Here is a 14,469-nt window from a genome sequence, read left to right as displayed (position 1 = left end):
ACCTGAACTCTGCCTGTCACTTCTCATAGGCCAGCAAAGCCCATGAATCAGTGACTGCAGCCAGCACACGGCTGCACTGCACCATGCCATGCCCTGGGGAAGAGCTCATGGAAGCCTCTTGTTGACATTTAGGCATCCCCTTCTCAGGGAAAAAATTCCATGACAGCTAAGGCACCCAGACAAAGGGAGTTTCTGGATGCTGGGGATGTCCCAGAGGTTGGTGATGCTCAGCACCTCTGGCCAGGCAGGCTCCAGCTTTCTGTAGTAGTTCTCAGTGTCAAAACAGTCAGAATACCTTAAGGAAAAGCAAAACACAACAAAACACGCTGCACCCTTCTTTCTTTCACTCCACTCTTCCACCTTATCCTTAACAAGAGCTTGCAAAACTTGTTTTTTTTTTTTTTAAACTGATGGTTTTCATCATATTCAGGCACAACTATTTTTATTTAGGAATGTAGCAAAGAAATAGTATAAATTATGCTTAAGAAAACCCGTTGGCATTTTAACAGGCATTGGAAAGAACCAGTTTCAGAACAGTGCCTTATAATGGATGTCTCCATGGATACGTCTTTGTCAGCACCTCATTAGATAAGAGATGTATACGAGTACCTTCCCCTTCTGCATTTCAGAAGGTACCTGAAAAACACTAATTATGCAAATCTCTATCCTCTGACTGATGGATGCTGGTGAGTTCAGGTGACAAAACAGATGAGCTGAGCCACGCTAGGAAGGCAGGACAAGGGATTTCATTTAGACCTTTCCTGCAACTGCTGACACTTCAACAATTACCAGAGACCGGGGAACCCCTTTAGGCGATAAAGGATTTTTCTTCCCCCTTTTCATTTTTAATGGAAAAGAGGAAACAGACGGAAAGGAAGAGAACAGTGCAGAGGCAGAATTCAGAGAGCATTTTAAAGGCAGAAGAGTGTGTGGCAGAACCACAGCAGGTCTAGCCAGGGCCTGGGACCTGGAGACACAGCCCAGAGGAGCTGAGATAACCACTCTTTCTAGATGCTCCACAAACTAGTGACTAATTAGTCTGGTCTAATTAGACAAATAGACCAACTAAAACCAGAGAAACAGCGATTCCTGCCCCTTAACAGGAAAAACCTCCCACCAGCAGCATGCAAGGTGTCTGAGCCCCTTGCTATGGCACCACGACAAGGCTGAGCACTGAGCCCACAGCAACGATCTCCCAGTATAACTAAATCATACTGAATCCTTAGACACACAGCCCAGATGAGAGCTGCCTGTTGGAAGCAGTCCTTAACAGAGACCGTCCTGTGTGGCGTTCCTATTTTGGGCGTGCTACTTTGAAACCTCAGGAGCAAAGTGGAGCTGTGCCACGTTTCTCACATCCAAAGCAAAGATAGCTCACCTGACAAGCTGCAATGCTTCATCCAGAAACCAGGGTCCAGCCCTAGCACTGGGAGGCTTGGATCAGGCAGAAGGGTCAGACTCCGGGAGTGCTGCTCAGACCCAACATAAAACTGTGTTCAGACTAAGAAAGGTGGATGGAAACATCAAGACCAACAAGGGCAAACAAAATGCTGTCTGCAGTTGAGGTTGAGGGATAATGGGAAGAACTGCTAAGTTGAAAAGCATCACCTTGCTGGCTGCTTGCACACAGGCAAGGCTTTCTCACACCCTTCTCTAAAGTCCCTACCAAGTCCAGCTTACATGTCTCAAGCTTAAAAATGAAAGGTCACTTCTGAGTACCCTCAGTGGTGAGGAAATTGGTGCTGCAGCACCCCATGGGAAAGGTGTGGCATCCTGGACCAGGCAGACACCAGAAGACACTGTGTGCACATTATGTCACCGGCTTATCACAGTTTGACCTTTGATGGCTGTTTCATCACAACTCCTGTGCTGCTCATTTGCAAAAGCCTTCTGCAGTCCCTGGGAGATTCAGAGTGCAGGCAGGAGGGATGCACCAAAGCAGGTCAGTCTGCCTGTTTTCTCCAGTCAGACAACATCTAGCTGAAGTCATCCTCAGCTCTTAGTGCACCAGTGCTGGGCAGAGCAATTGCAAGTGTTTCTTTCCCTCTCTGCCACATCATTTTGGAATAAGCAGCAACTATGTAATGACCAAGAAGGCCAAATATTTCTGTTTCATCTGTAACACAACCAGCACTGGATTTGGTTATGTGAGAACCAGCTCCCTTGTGGCCTATCTGCATTATTAGTCCTTTACCTGAGGCTGTGCAAGCAGAAATATTTTGCAGTACTTCTGATGACAATTACTTGTACTCATATAGCACCTGTCATCCCAAAAAACCCCACAGCACTGTAAATGAGAGCAAGCACTTATCCCTGAACCACAACAACCTCGGCAATGCCATGTGGCAGCTCTTTAACAGACACAACGAAAGGAAGATGCTCCCACCTTTGACAAAGCAAATAAAATAAAATAAAATAAACCTTTACACAGTGAACTTCTCAGCACTGAGAGCTGTAGCAAAGTCCTACCAAACCCAGCAGTCCCAATGGGGCTCTGCCACATGGACACAGGGGTAGCTCTTCAGATAGACACAGAGTACAGAAACTTTTGTGCTCTGAACCTGTTGAAAACAGATTTTTTTTTGTTAGACTCTCAGGCCAGAGAGTACTGTGGGACACAGAATGTCACGAGTCAGGTACCATAAAGTGAACACCTGCAGCCTGCGCTGAGCTCAGGGGAGGTTCAGGCACTCTTCAGACACAGGAAGGAAATGGTGTAATGTATATACTGTGCACGAGAGCACTTCAAAGTCTCAAATTTCACTCATTTTTAAAGGGCAGACTAATGTAAACCAGAATTTTCCTCGCTTTTCTTTCCCTCCAAATATTTTCTTTAGGAATCCCTTTCATGGAAGAAAGCCTTGCTGTGCGTGGAAAAAAGATACATCCATTCCCAACAAAAAATCTTCCCCATGTGAGCAAAATTCACTACAAACATCCCAACTCCCACTTTCACTCCACACTCCCAAGAGTGGCAAACCAGGGCTCCCAGCTACCAATCAAGCGCCCTTAAAGTAGGATTTCCTGAAGACTTAATTGGAGTAATTACTGCGTTCGTGACAGATGTGGTAGCAATTTTAATCTTAAATATCTTCTTTGCAGTAGATGTGATAAAAGCAAGTAGCTACGATTAACCAAAGCTCGGTTCTTGATATTGAATACAACAGTGAGAAGCGAAGAAAAAGGACTGTAACATAGGCAGAGGCCAGGAAGCCAAGAGCAGTTAGTCCAGTTTCACCACAGCTGTCCTCCAGCACCTGTAGGACATCATCACATGCCTTTCTCAGTTTCATTTGCCTATTCAGCCACACAGGAATGAGAGCTCAGAGCTGCTGTGGTGCACTAGGAAAAGCACTAGGACAGCAGATGTGCCTGCTACTTTCCATGTGTACTTCTGGGATGTGACATTCTTTTTGTCAGAGAACAACTTCTTTTTATTCCTCATGAATTTCCTCAATAACTACAGCTTTCAGAATACGTTTTAAGACAAAGGCTTGATTGAATATTAATGCTATCAAAAAATAATGGGAGTATGTCCTTGATCATGTCTAGACAGAACCAGATATAATGGATTTCCAGTATCTAGGTAGTGGATATAAATAGATTAACATTACTCATACAGACCTGGAACAGCTTTTTTCTATGCATTATCCACAGGAGCGATCATGCAGCACAAGCTCTTCCAGAAGATCTGTTGTCTAACAAGGATGTGCTGCTCATGACTGCTATTGATGACTTGCTATTGGCGAAGGATCTGGAGAAAGATGGTCAGGGGGTGCTGAGGAATTGCTCAGTTAACACTGTGGTAGCTAACAGGGATCCTCACACAGAGCTGGTTGTGGAGGAGCAGAAGCACGCTTGTCCGTATTTCAGGCAAGCCCTACTCCTATTATGTCCACAAATTTGTCTCCCCAAAGGCAGCACAGAAATGCTCACTTGGACCCACAGCTCGCTTAGCAAAAGCAGCAGAGTGCTGGAATAAGACGACCCACACTCAGCCAAGAGTTCATCAGCAGAAAGACCTTTGTCGGGGAAAGGGAGGAAAAAACAAGAAGAAAAAGAAGAAAAAAAGATCAGGAATGGGTTCATCTATGAGTTAAGGCTCTTTTAGGTGTAAGCCTGGGGGAATTAACTTTAACACTCCATTTCAGCTTTCTTTTTTTTCCTCTTTTCTCTTTTGCACAAACTTGCATCTCTCTGCTGTCAGACTTTGATGGTTTTATGTAACTGTTTAAAAATTGAACAGGCTTCTTAACTTAGGTTTAGCAGAACACACTTTTTTGCCTTTCTCTTTCTCGAATGCGCATTAAGAATAAAGATTTCCGGAGAAAACAAGACCTTTCCATCCTCTGACATCAGCCACGGTAGTACACAAAGTCACGTCCTTGAGGACTCTATTTTTTGTACATTCTGTTCCAGCAGAAGCCGACGCATCTGCAACCCCCGTGGGCTTTACAACTGGTAGCTGGAAAGAAAGATTCATCCCAGAGAAAATACACGAGTTAACCGCAGCAACAGCACCCACAGGGCAACTCTTCGACAGAGGGCAGTGACAACGCAACCCAAACACCTTGGCAATAAAGTACAGCAGCAAAAGCCCCAGAGTGGCAGGCAGGGGTTTGCTCTGCATTATGGCCTGAGAAACAGTGCATGACCTGCTGCTGTCATGAGAATTGCTTTCCTTTTTTTCTAATACAAGCTTCTGCTCAGGGTAACCAGATGAAGAAGCTCAAGAAGAGGCTCCCTCAAGGCTCAAAAAACAGAGGCAAATAGCCTCCACCCTTTTCTGTGTGTTTACATTTCTTAATTACATTTGTTTCTAAGTCAGAGTTGTATTTGTTGAAGCTTCGGGTTGGCAGTGCTGGTGGTAGAGACGTTCAGGAAACCTGGTAAAAATATTCAACAGCAAAATCTGTAATTAAAGCCCTTCTCTGCTCCCACTTTGTCTATTCAAAAGTGTCTGCCTGTGTTTGCATTGGGAACTCTTCAGGGCAAACACTGCATCTTACTGTTTGCACAAGCTCAGAACAGGCCTGGTCCCAGCCAAGGGCCACAAGGTATATTCAGCAACAAACACAGCACGGGCATCTCTTGCTCCAGCTGCTTTGCTCCCAGCTTGGAGCTAATCCATCATGCTTGCAGCGGTCAGCTAGAGCTGCAAAAGGTACCAGCTGCAGGCTCTGCCCAGCTCAGGTTCTGGGAGACCATGAGAGAAGCACACCGGGATCTGCACTGGCGCGAGGTGTTCATACACCCCTCCCAGGCAGCCCATCCTGTGGCTGCCTCTTCCTGCTCATCTCCAAGCACAGCAATCCCAGCTGCACACATCATCACCTTCCCAATGCCACAGTGCCATACTCCTCATGAATCACAACAGTTCCCAAGAGGGAACAAAACCACACCAAGGACTGCAATCCCAGCAGTGTAAAAACAAATTAAACATTTGATACCCACAGCGCCCTACACCTGAAGAACCAACATGGTCTCCCATTGCTGCACACATGCTGCTATGCTGAGCTGTGGAGGGAGGGAACGCTGGAGGACAACAAACCTAGGAGTCTTCCAGCATCATACTGAGTCAGAGAGATGATATGCAAAAATAGCACAGTTGACCATGATTATTTGCTAATTATCTCACGGCTATATCGTTTGCTCTGGGGACTCTCCAGGCACAGAACAGAAAGTCCAACCAATGTACAGACCCAAAGCTCACACTGCAAGCTTGATCTGTGAGTCTAAAAACTCAACAGATGAGCCACCAGATCGGGGTCCAGGAAACAGAGCAGCGACCCAAGGAAATTCTGCACATTTTTAGAGCCCTGACAAAATGACTGCAGCTTGATAAGGTTTTTGAATGCGGCCTGCTTACGCATTTGCATTGTACCTCCAGAGTTCAGCATAGAAGGCATGCAGATCCAACCAGACAGCAAAAGCATCAGCAAAAGGAGCTCCTAATGCAGATTTGCAGAACAGTGCCATGCATTTGCATCAAGCAAAAAAAAGCAAATAATGAAATAACAGGAAGACCCTGAATGTACCTGAGAGGCTGCAGAGGCATTGCTGCCTCACACAAGAGCTGTGCCTTCATAGCACAAGCGAAGGGGTTGACGGGGTGTGAAGGGAGCACGCATTCCCCGTGCAGCCTGGGGCTCTCACCCTTGCCAGGATGCCTGCACACCACAGGCAGCTGCAAAATGGAGCGTGATGTCTGCCTTCCTGACCAGATCCTAAAACTGCACAAATCCTGCCTCAAATCCAGGCTGTGCTGCTCACGGACACCCCCGTTTCCTTACCCATTTTGTGCAAAGCTGCAGGGGATCGCTGCCTGCCCTTGCAACTCCCACAGAGCAGCTGCACCATGCTCCAAGCCACAGAAGCAGCCCGGACCCACACCAGCCTACATGCAGCACATTATGTAAGCTACATGGCAGGCAGCTCCTCTCACACCACTACCAATTACTCACTTAACCCCAGATCTGCAGCAGGACCGTGGCTGCCTACAACAGCACCGCTCCGCTCGATTGCTCAGTGTCAAGCAAGAGTTATCCACCGCCAAACTTCTGACCTACTTTTGTGTTGTGTTTCTCCCCCTCCCCGCTCCTGCCCTCAGTCCCCAATTAAATCTGTGCGAGATTTCCTCAATTATCCTCTTCCTGCTAATAGATGTGGAAAGAGGATGCCATAACAATGTATTCCCCTGGCAATGGTTCCAAATAAATCTCCGAATTAATGTTGAAGAGTGCAGGATGTATGAATATTTTAATTAAACATAAATGTATAGGATAGAGCAGTTACATTCAAGAAGCTGATATTTTGCTGTCACCGCTATAGTTAACCTCTCAGACACGCACTGAGAATCCTAGTGCTCTCGTTTAATTGACAAGCCAATAAATCAGCGCTAACATCCCCCTTCTGTGTGTTCGTGCCAGTTTTCACCTGGGATGTACTACTTCGGGGCACCACAACATTCACCTGGCACAGCCTGAATGGCAACACACACAGGCATCCTGATTGAAGAACACTCAGGTCTGGATGAGGCAAATTATCTTAACACCTGAAAGATTCGTTTTGTGACCAGAGCCCTCCTTTCTGAGACACATGCATAAAATGTGACAAAATTGGAGGTGGGGGAACCCAAACAATAAAAATCTCCATTTGGGAATATCTTCAGGAGAAAGCATTTATACACGGCTTTGGAAAGAACCAGAACAGAAATACAGAGCTCCTATTTGATCACATTAAATGAGATATTCTGGTAAGCACTCACCATTCTGGATGACTACAGAAATAATTTCCATTTGAGACCAAAAAGAAGTCTGTGAGGAATAGGTAGTAAAGAGTGCTGGGGAGTTGCCTCACTCATTACAGGAGCTGGCAAGCATTTGCTCAGCTTTATAGGCCCCTTTTCACTCATCCAGAGAAGTATTGCAAGATAAGAAATTGCAAGTCTTCATTAAAAAAAAAAAAAAAAAAAAGACTTCAATCCAATGGAAACTACATCTATGCACTGACAGGCAGGAGATTGTTCCATACTGGAGTTACTATTTTATCTCCTTTATTTACTCAAAACTGTATCTTTATTTGGCAAGAAACGCTATGTGATTTCCTAACAGCCAGATACAGCAATAGAACACATCAGCGCAAAGGGAGAGCAGTGTAGTGATACTACCGGATAAAGAAATAAGGTGATTTTAAGCCTGGTGAAAGGTACCATGCAGCATATAAAAGGATGCCAGACCGTATCCCTGCTGCAAATGCTCAGTTAAACTGAAAGACAGTGAGTTCGCACAGCTAATAGCTAGTAGGGTGGTCTCAAAATTGTTTGGGGAATTGCACTGACGAGGCTGAAATGGAAACAGACTTAAGTAGCAAAGGAAGGCTCCACTATGAGATGTGAGTGCCTCCAATAGCGAGAAGCAGACAGGCATGATTTTGAACTCTCCTCCAGTATTTCTACGTGCTCTATGTGGATATTAAGAATGATTAACACCTCTGGGAACAAAGTGTCATCTCTCAAAACCTGAGCTCTCTTTCTGTGTAAGAAAGGCAGTTACTGCCATCCCACTGAAACTGTGAGCAGTAATACTCCGCTCCTCTCTGGAAAACACACTTTCTCTAAACGTCTCCTGAGAGGCTCTAAACAAAAAGCTGCAGCTTCCCCTCTCGCCTCCCTCCCGTCACTGTTTGCTCTATGTACACCAAGGGCCTTCGTTTCCACCTTACTGCACATGTACTGAAGCTATTTTTGGCCAGGAGTGACGTGGCCACTTTGTTTGCATAACTAGGTTCCCACCTCATGATCTGCCGCTCTAATAGTTTGCAAAATAATAGCTGGGAAACGTCTGACTCCCAAGAAGTGCTTGTAAAGTTCAGTTTGCCTTCATTCTGAGGCCAAAAAGAAGGAAGAAAATGGTAGGAATGAAAATCTTTCTGCAGAAGGGTTTGTAAAATGCTTCGGTAAAACAAACCAAATTCTTTAGTAATGGCCGTCTGGGATGTGGGGGGTTTAATTCTGCTCTGTTTTGTCTGAAAGAGTATCAAAACAGGAAAAAAAAAACCCAAACTCACAAAGGCAGACAACCATTTTACGCAATGCAATCTTCAGCACGGCCCGATCTACTGCAGACCTGATTTGTAACAACCCACATCAATCCCAAGTCCCATCCACAGGAAATGCAAACTTACCGCTGGCCATTGAGAACAACAGCAGAGCTCAAAATAGCAGCGTTTCAGATTGTCAGTTGGACGGCTCTCAGCTGTCAAAACTGAGCTGTAATCACAGACCTCTCTGGGGGAATATCTGGTATTTGTCGAGTGTTAGAAATCAAAGTAAGGTACCTTAGAAGAGAAGATGATGGTGCTAATAAGGAACACAAGGAACTAAAGCGGGTGTACAAAGTGATCTGATGGTGGGCAGTTCTTATAGCCATTCTGCAAATACTGGGGAAAGCAGTACTTCAGTGCATCCCCAGAACAACTCTGTCTCTGCAGAGCACTGTGCAGGTGGGGCTGAACAGCTTCCTGACCTGCACAGCTGATTTTCATGATGTAAAGCACTGCCCGTTTGGGGTCTTAACACTCAGCCAAAGCCTTGCCCTGCTCCTGTGTTGCCTGAGCGCGAGCTTCACGTTTGGGCAGGATCGTTGCGCTCTTTGGTTGGACACTTCACTTGTTCTCCCTCCTCCATCCCTGTGCCCAGCACTAACAGGGTTTGAGGCATGTCACTTTACATACCCACTGGCTCTAGTGGAGTCACACGGATAAACCCATAAGACAAGAAGACAGACGGCTCGATCCCTGATGAAACCCTACTGCAGCAAAGAGAAGAGACGGAGATCACAGTGGGGGCTCTTCGTCCCCATCTCCAGGAGGGAATTTCTCACCCCACATCACTGAGCCAGAGGTGGGAGAAGATTAAGGAAACATCACCCTTACGCTGCACCATAATACTGCATCCAGGCAGCTTTGCTTTTGGTGGTGGCTGCCCAGTTGTGCTGTATTTCAGCACAGTTCAGCACAGGGAATTACACAGCAAGCACCACACAGTGGAAAACACCTGACAGTATACTGTTCAGTGGGCTTGAGAGAGGCCAAAAATACCATATGCATTTGCAAAAGACTGCATATGAGCTTCTTCACAATTTCATGGAGTTGCTGTGGAGCTGGAAATCTCACCGTGATGAGCCCAGCCCTATCTGCAGCCAGCAGTGGCCCACATCTGAGCAGCTGTGAGGCATCACCAACAAGAGAAAGAAAGCCCACAGAACAGCTTCCGTCATCCTGTGCAATTCCAAAAATGCAGACAGCATTGCCATGAGACCTGAATGCATCACAGCTACAGTAAAGTCTTGAGAAAAAGGTACATGAAAGCTTTTCCCTTGCTTTCCCACTTTCTAGGGCCAGTAGAGGCTATCATCCAGCTTCAGTCCACACAAAGGGCATCTGCAGCAAGGCAGCACTGTCACTGCCTGGCAACAAGCAGCTCGCAGCTCAGCTCAATCCCTTCACCAGCATTGTGCTGACACTGATTGGATGATAGGTCAAAATCTCCCACATCTAGACATCAGAGCAACACCAAGAACCCTACAGCATAGCAAACCTCCTCTAAAAGACAGTTAACAATTTCTGCCTGGCTCCGGGGACACTTACTTGTTTCTCCAGGCAAGGTTGAACTCACCTAAAAATTTGGAAGCATGTCAAGAGACAGAACTGAGGAGCACCCATCATACAAAGAACAATGGTGGAGGCACTTCTGCTTTTGGATATGTTAAGTTCTTGCGTGAGGAGGAGTGCAAAGGGGAATCATTCAGTACTGACTCATCTCTCCTGGAGCAATCTGCTTCTCAAGCATCCCACTCCAGCTGTGCTTGGCATCAGGTCTTTTCTGGCTTGCAGCAATTATTTTTTGTTTCCCTCACTTTCATTTACCAAATCACATGTAACATCACTGTGGAGACACCCTAAATTTGACACCACCACACAAAGCAATAGCAGACAAACAGAACGGCAAAAGACCACGCTTCATTAGCATTTAGATTTACACAACAGAACTCCTTATCTGGGAAGCAACCGGGGCTGCAGCAGCTCTCTGCATTCAGCACCAGTTACATCCCCTGCTGAGGACAAGAGTTGTCCAAGGCTGTGCCAAAAGACCCCTCCAAAGGCAGGCTCTGAGAACCATAGGCTGTGGAATATTTCCCTGATAAGGCAGTGCTCTCACTGCTGTATCTCTCTTCCTGCTGGCTCTCACATTCTGGGCTCTGCAGCTTCCCATGCCCTTCAAAGGACACTGCAACGCACCCTGCTCTTGAAGGTATCTTGGTGTTGTGACAGCGAACAGTGACTACTGACAAAAGCCACTGTGCAACCAGCTATGATTCCATCCAGTTGCACTGGAGTGCAACCACTGACCCCATCACACCAGGTGGAGCTAATGTTAAATTCTTGTTCAGATAAGACTGATTTCTCAAGGTTTTGAGACAACAGGATGTTTCCTTACATATTACACATAGAAAGAGATTTTATTAGGTGGATTAATACCTATATTCTGCATAGTCCATTAACAGATGACGTTTTCCCTGATTCATTGAGGAGCTCACTGCAGGCCATGTGATTTCACTGGGATAACACCCATGTTCCTATGCAGCTTCTCACCCTATGAACGTTATACTCCTCATTCCCCAAGTACTAGCACAGTGCCGATGCATCTCCACCAAAATACACAATTATGATCTGATTGGAAAAGATGAAAGAAATAAGCTGCAGGGATAGTCCCACATCACCCTGCCGAAGTGTCAACAGAAGCAAATCAACAGCTGAGGACACAGCACTGTGTCGCACACAGCTTACAACAGCACAAGAGCAGGATAGCCTTGCCACCTCCATGATGTAGATCTCCACAGAAGCTGAAGGGGAATAGCCCAGAAAGGGAACAGCCCTTGGCTGGGTCAGTGACACAGTCAAGTGCTTCACACCTCGTGCCTTACAGGACCGTACGAGGTCTGTAACCATATGGTTACGCACCATAACCATTCCCCCTTCAACTTTCACTGAGTTTCTGGATGTGTTCCCCTAGCCACTGTGCACTTTTGTGTGAATAATGCATCTAAGAGTCATGTCTCAGAAGAGGTTTTGAAGCTATGACTGTGCTTTCACCTCTCCCTCCGAAATTTAGCTCCTTTTCAGCTACATACTGGCAGCACTGCAGTGGCCTTGAATCACAAATGCAGCCAGAGCTTAGGAAGCACTACAGAAGCACTTATTCCAATATTTACTCAGAGATTTTTTATGCTACACCTACCACAGACTTTGGTTTATTAAGAACATAGTGCACTGGGGAAGGGCAAACCACACAGAGCTGCCAAGCAAAATGTTATTAAGGTTTTAGCAATGCAACGCAAATTGAGTTTATATTAAAGCCTCTTTTGTATAAACCATATCCTAAAGTGAAACACGGTGACAGAGCTGAGTAATGAGTTGAAGCAGAGAAATCAAGGTAGAACTATGGAGCAATGGGGAAAAGAATCCATTCCAAGCTGGTATTTAAGAGGAGAGCTTAATCTGCACTATAGAAGAGGTGATTATGTACAGTCACCATTCCACTCGCATTTAATACCACGTAGGATGCAGCACCTACCATCTGCAGTTGCATAGAAAACTTCCCAAGGTTTAATTATGCTATTAAGACCATCATGAACTGGAAGATTCTTAATATAGGCTTACACATAACCTCGAAACAGCTGAGAACCTCTTCTAAGTCTGGAACTTCAAATCTCATGCTATCTAGAAGAGAAACTCACCTCTCCAAGCTCAGTGTTTCTTCACATCAAGCTTCTCCTTCCTCCAAGGATTCCTACTCGCTAAAAACCTTTTTGTCTCCGGATGTGGTAGAGCAACTGCTAGTGTAAGACCCAACTAACCAAGGCTTATGCTCCCCCACCACTGCTCTGTACAGAACACAGCACCATTAAATGCTATTTCTAAAGAGTGACAAAATAACCAAAGCTCTGTTCAGTTCTGCTACTAGGAATCCCAAAGTGTGTTTTGCACTGCTATTCCATCACAGTCACCAGGGAGTGAGTTCAAAGTATGGACCACTCATGCAAAATGGATGCAGATGGGTTTAGGGATGACCTAGAGTTCACCGCAGACTATACACATGCATTCAATGTTCTCTGTGCTCTGATCAGTTCATAAACAAAATCGGATTAGACACATCAGACCTCAGGTGCTTAAAAGGCTCCGACTGCTGCAAATCCCACTCACCAGAGATCCTCGCTGAGCGCTCTTCACACTGACATACAGGAAGCATTTGCCAGCACTGCAGTCACAAGGCTCAATGACAGGTCATTGGGATCAGTCAACTTGGACTGAACTGCTGTTTCCACAATGAATGACCAGGTCTTTTTTGCCCCTTTTCTATTTTCTTTCCCTTTTTTTTTTTTTTTTAAACAATAGGGCACACAAGCATTTACAAATGCCTAGGAGTGACTTCGAAAAGGAAAGCAATGGAAAAAAACTATACAAAGATTTCAGAGCACTAGTAAGAATAGCAGTATAATAGGTTTATCAAGATATAAAAGAAACCCCAGAAGACACACAGATGAGACGCACTCAGGCAGCAGAAGTTCTAAATGTTCAGAATGAAGGAAGAGAGATTAAAAGAAGATGCATTTTTCTGGCAGCCCTCTTCGCGTGCATATAAGACTCTCATCAATGTTAATTTAAATATTGGTGATATTTAAATTAATTAGCACCCGGAAAGCCACAGGACAACACTTTTCTATCAGCTTATTCATGTGGATAGAAGAGCTAAAAAATGACTGTGATTACATACAGCTCACGTATCAGAATGCAACAGTCTACAATCCCTTCCACATCCCCTTCCTCCCCGAAGTAGCAAGCCAAGAGAAACACGGTGCAGGACACGTTTCAAACAGGAAAAAAATAACCCCACTAAACAAAATGCAAACTCAGCATTATGCTAGGTGATAAAAATAGCAAGCAGAAGAGCTGGTACAGAATACCAACCAGCATTCCCTATTCATCTCAGCACAGCATGAGTGAGGGAACCCAAATCAACTTTCCCTTCACTTCTCTTTCTTGCAGGCTGCAGTTTGCTTGAAAATCCTATTCATTACAAACGTGCCAGTGGAAAACTAGCTTTGGGTAGCAAAGGCAGCTCAAAGCAGCTTCTGAACATAGCTCGTGATTTGGGAAGAAGAGCAAGGACAGGCTGGGTTGGTGGGGTTTTGCAAACATTCAACACCTCTGCACAGCAGGCCTACTGATCATTAATATAGAGTACGTTGAAGATGCTAGCATTAATGCAAAGTTTCCATTCTAAGTAATTCAGCTGTGGCCTTCATCCAGCACATAAAGTGACGCTTTAGTCCTTTGTACAAGAGCACACAACACAAATGGGGAAAGTAGCAGAGAACAACAATGTTTGCCATCATCATTGCTAAGTTAAAGACTAAAAATTAAAGCTGTCCTACATTCATTAAGTGGATGGTTCTGATTCCAGAATGGGTTGAATCTCCTTCTGGAGTATTACCCATCAGCCATTCTGACCAATAAAACGTCTCCCAGAATAGCTCTGGGGTTGGAGAAAATAACTCACTCCTTCCTTTGTCCATTGTCCAAAGGGCTCAGCCACATACCAGCTGGCAGGACATACCTGAGAGTAAATCACAAAGGCAAAACAGATGCCAAGGGCCCTGTCAGAGCTAGTGCAGCCTTCTGGAAGTTCCTTTTGGCATTTCAGTTTCTTGCTGCAGCATAGCCTGCAGATTTGGGCACCTGGAGGTCCCATGCAAGTTTGTCTTAATTGCACCAAATTGCTCCCATCCAAGCAACCATAGTGCCAAAATGAAATGCTCTGCATGTGAAGTGTTTCAGTACAGAGTTTTCTCCAGGCTGAGAAGTGCACTTAAAATACTGAAAACTGAAGACAACTCAGTTTGACAC

General features: G+C 45.3%; 1 protein-coding gene across 9 annotated transcripts in view; it reads right to left on the bottom strand.

Moving 5' to 3' along the window:
* ARHGEF9 (Cdc42 guanine nucleotide exchange factor 9) overlaps positions 1-14,469 on the bottom strand; it is a 193,235-nt gene that overhangs the window by 146,176 nt on the left and 32,590 nt on the right. Inside the window, exon 1 of one of the 9 annotated variants that reach the window (XM_046940735.1) lies at positions 6,465-6,533. The exons of the other annotated variants lie outside the window; for them this stretch is intronic. The gene's annotated coding sequence lies outside the window, so the exon portion shown is untranslated. Of the gene's footprint in view, positions 1-6,464; positions 6,534-14,469 lie in introns of those variants that run through there. 9 annotated transcript variants of the gene reach the window in all.

The sequence above is a fragment of the Gallus gallus genome, chromosome 4 (genome assembly GCF_016699485.2).
Source record: "Gallus gallus isolate bGalGal1 chromosome 4, bGalGal1.mat.broiler.GRCg7b, whole genome shotgun sequence".
NCBI classification, from domain to species: domain Eukaryota; kingdom Metazoa; phylum Chordata; class Aves; order Galliformes; family Phasianidae; genus Gallus; species Gallus gallus.
Note: the sequence above shows the minus strand (reverse complement) of the source record. Positions and strands in the feature narration are given on the sequence as shown.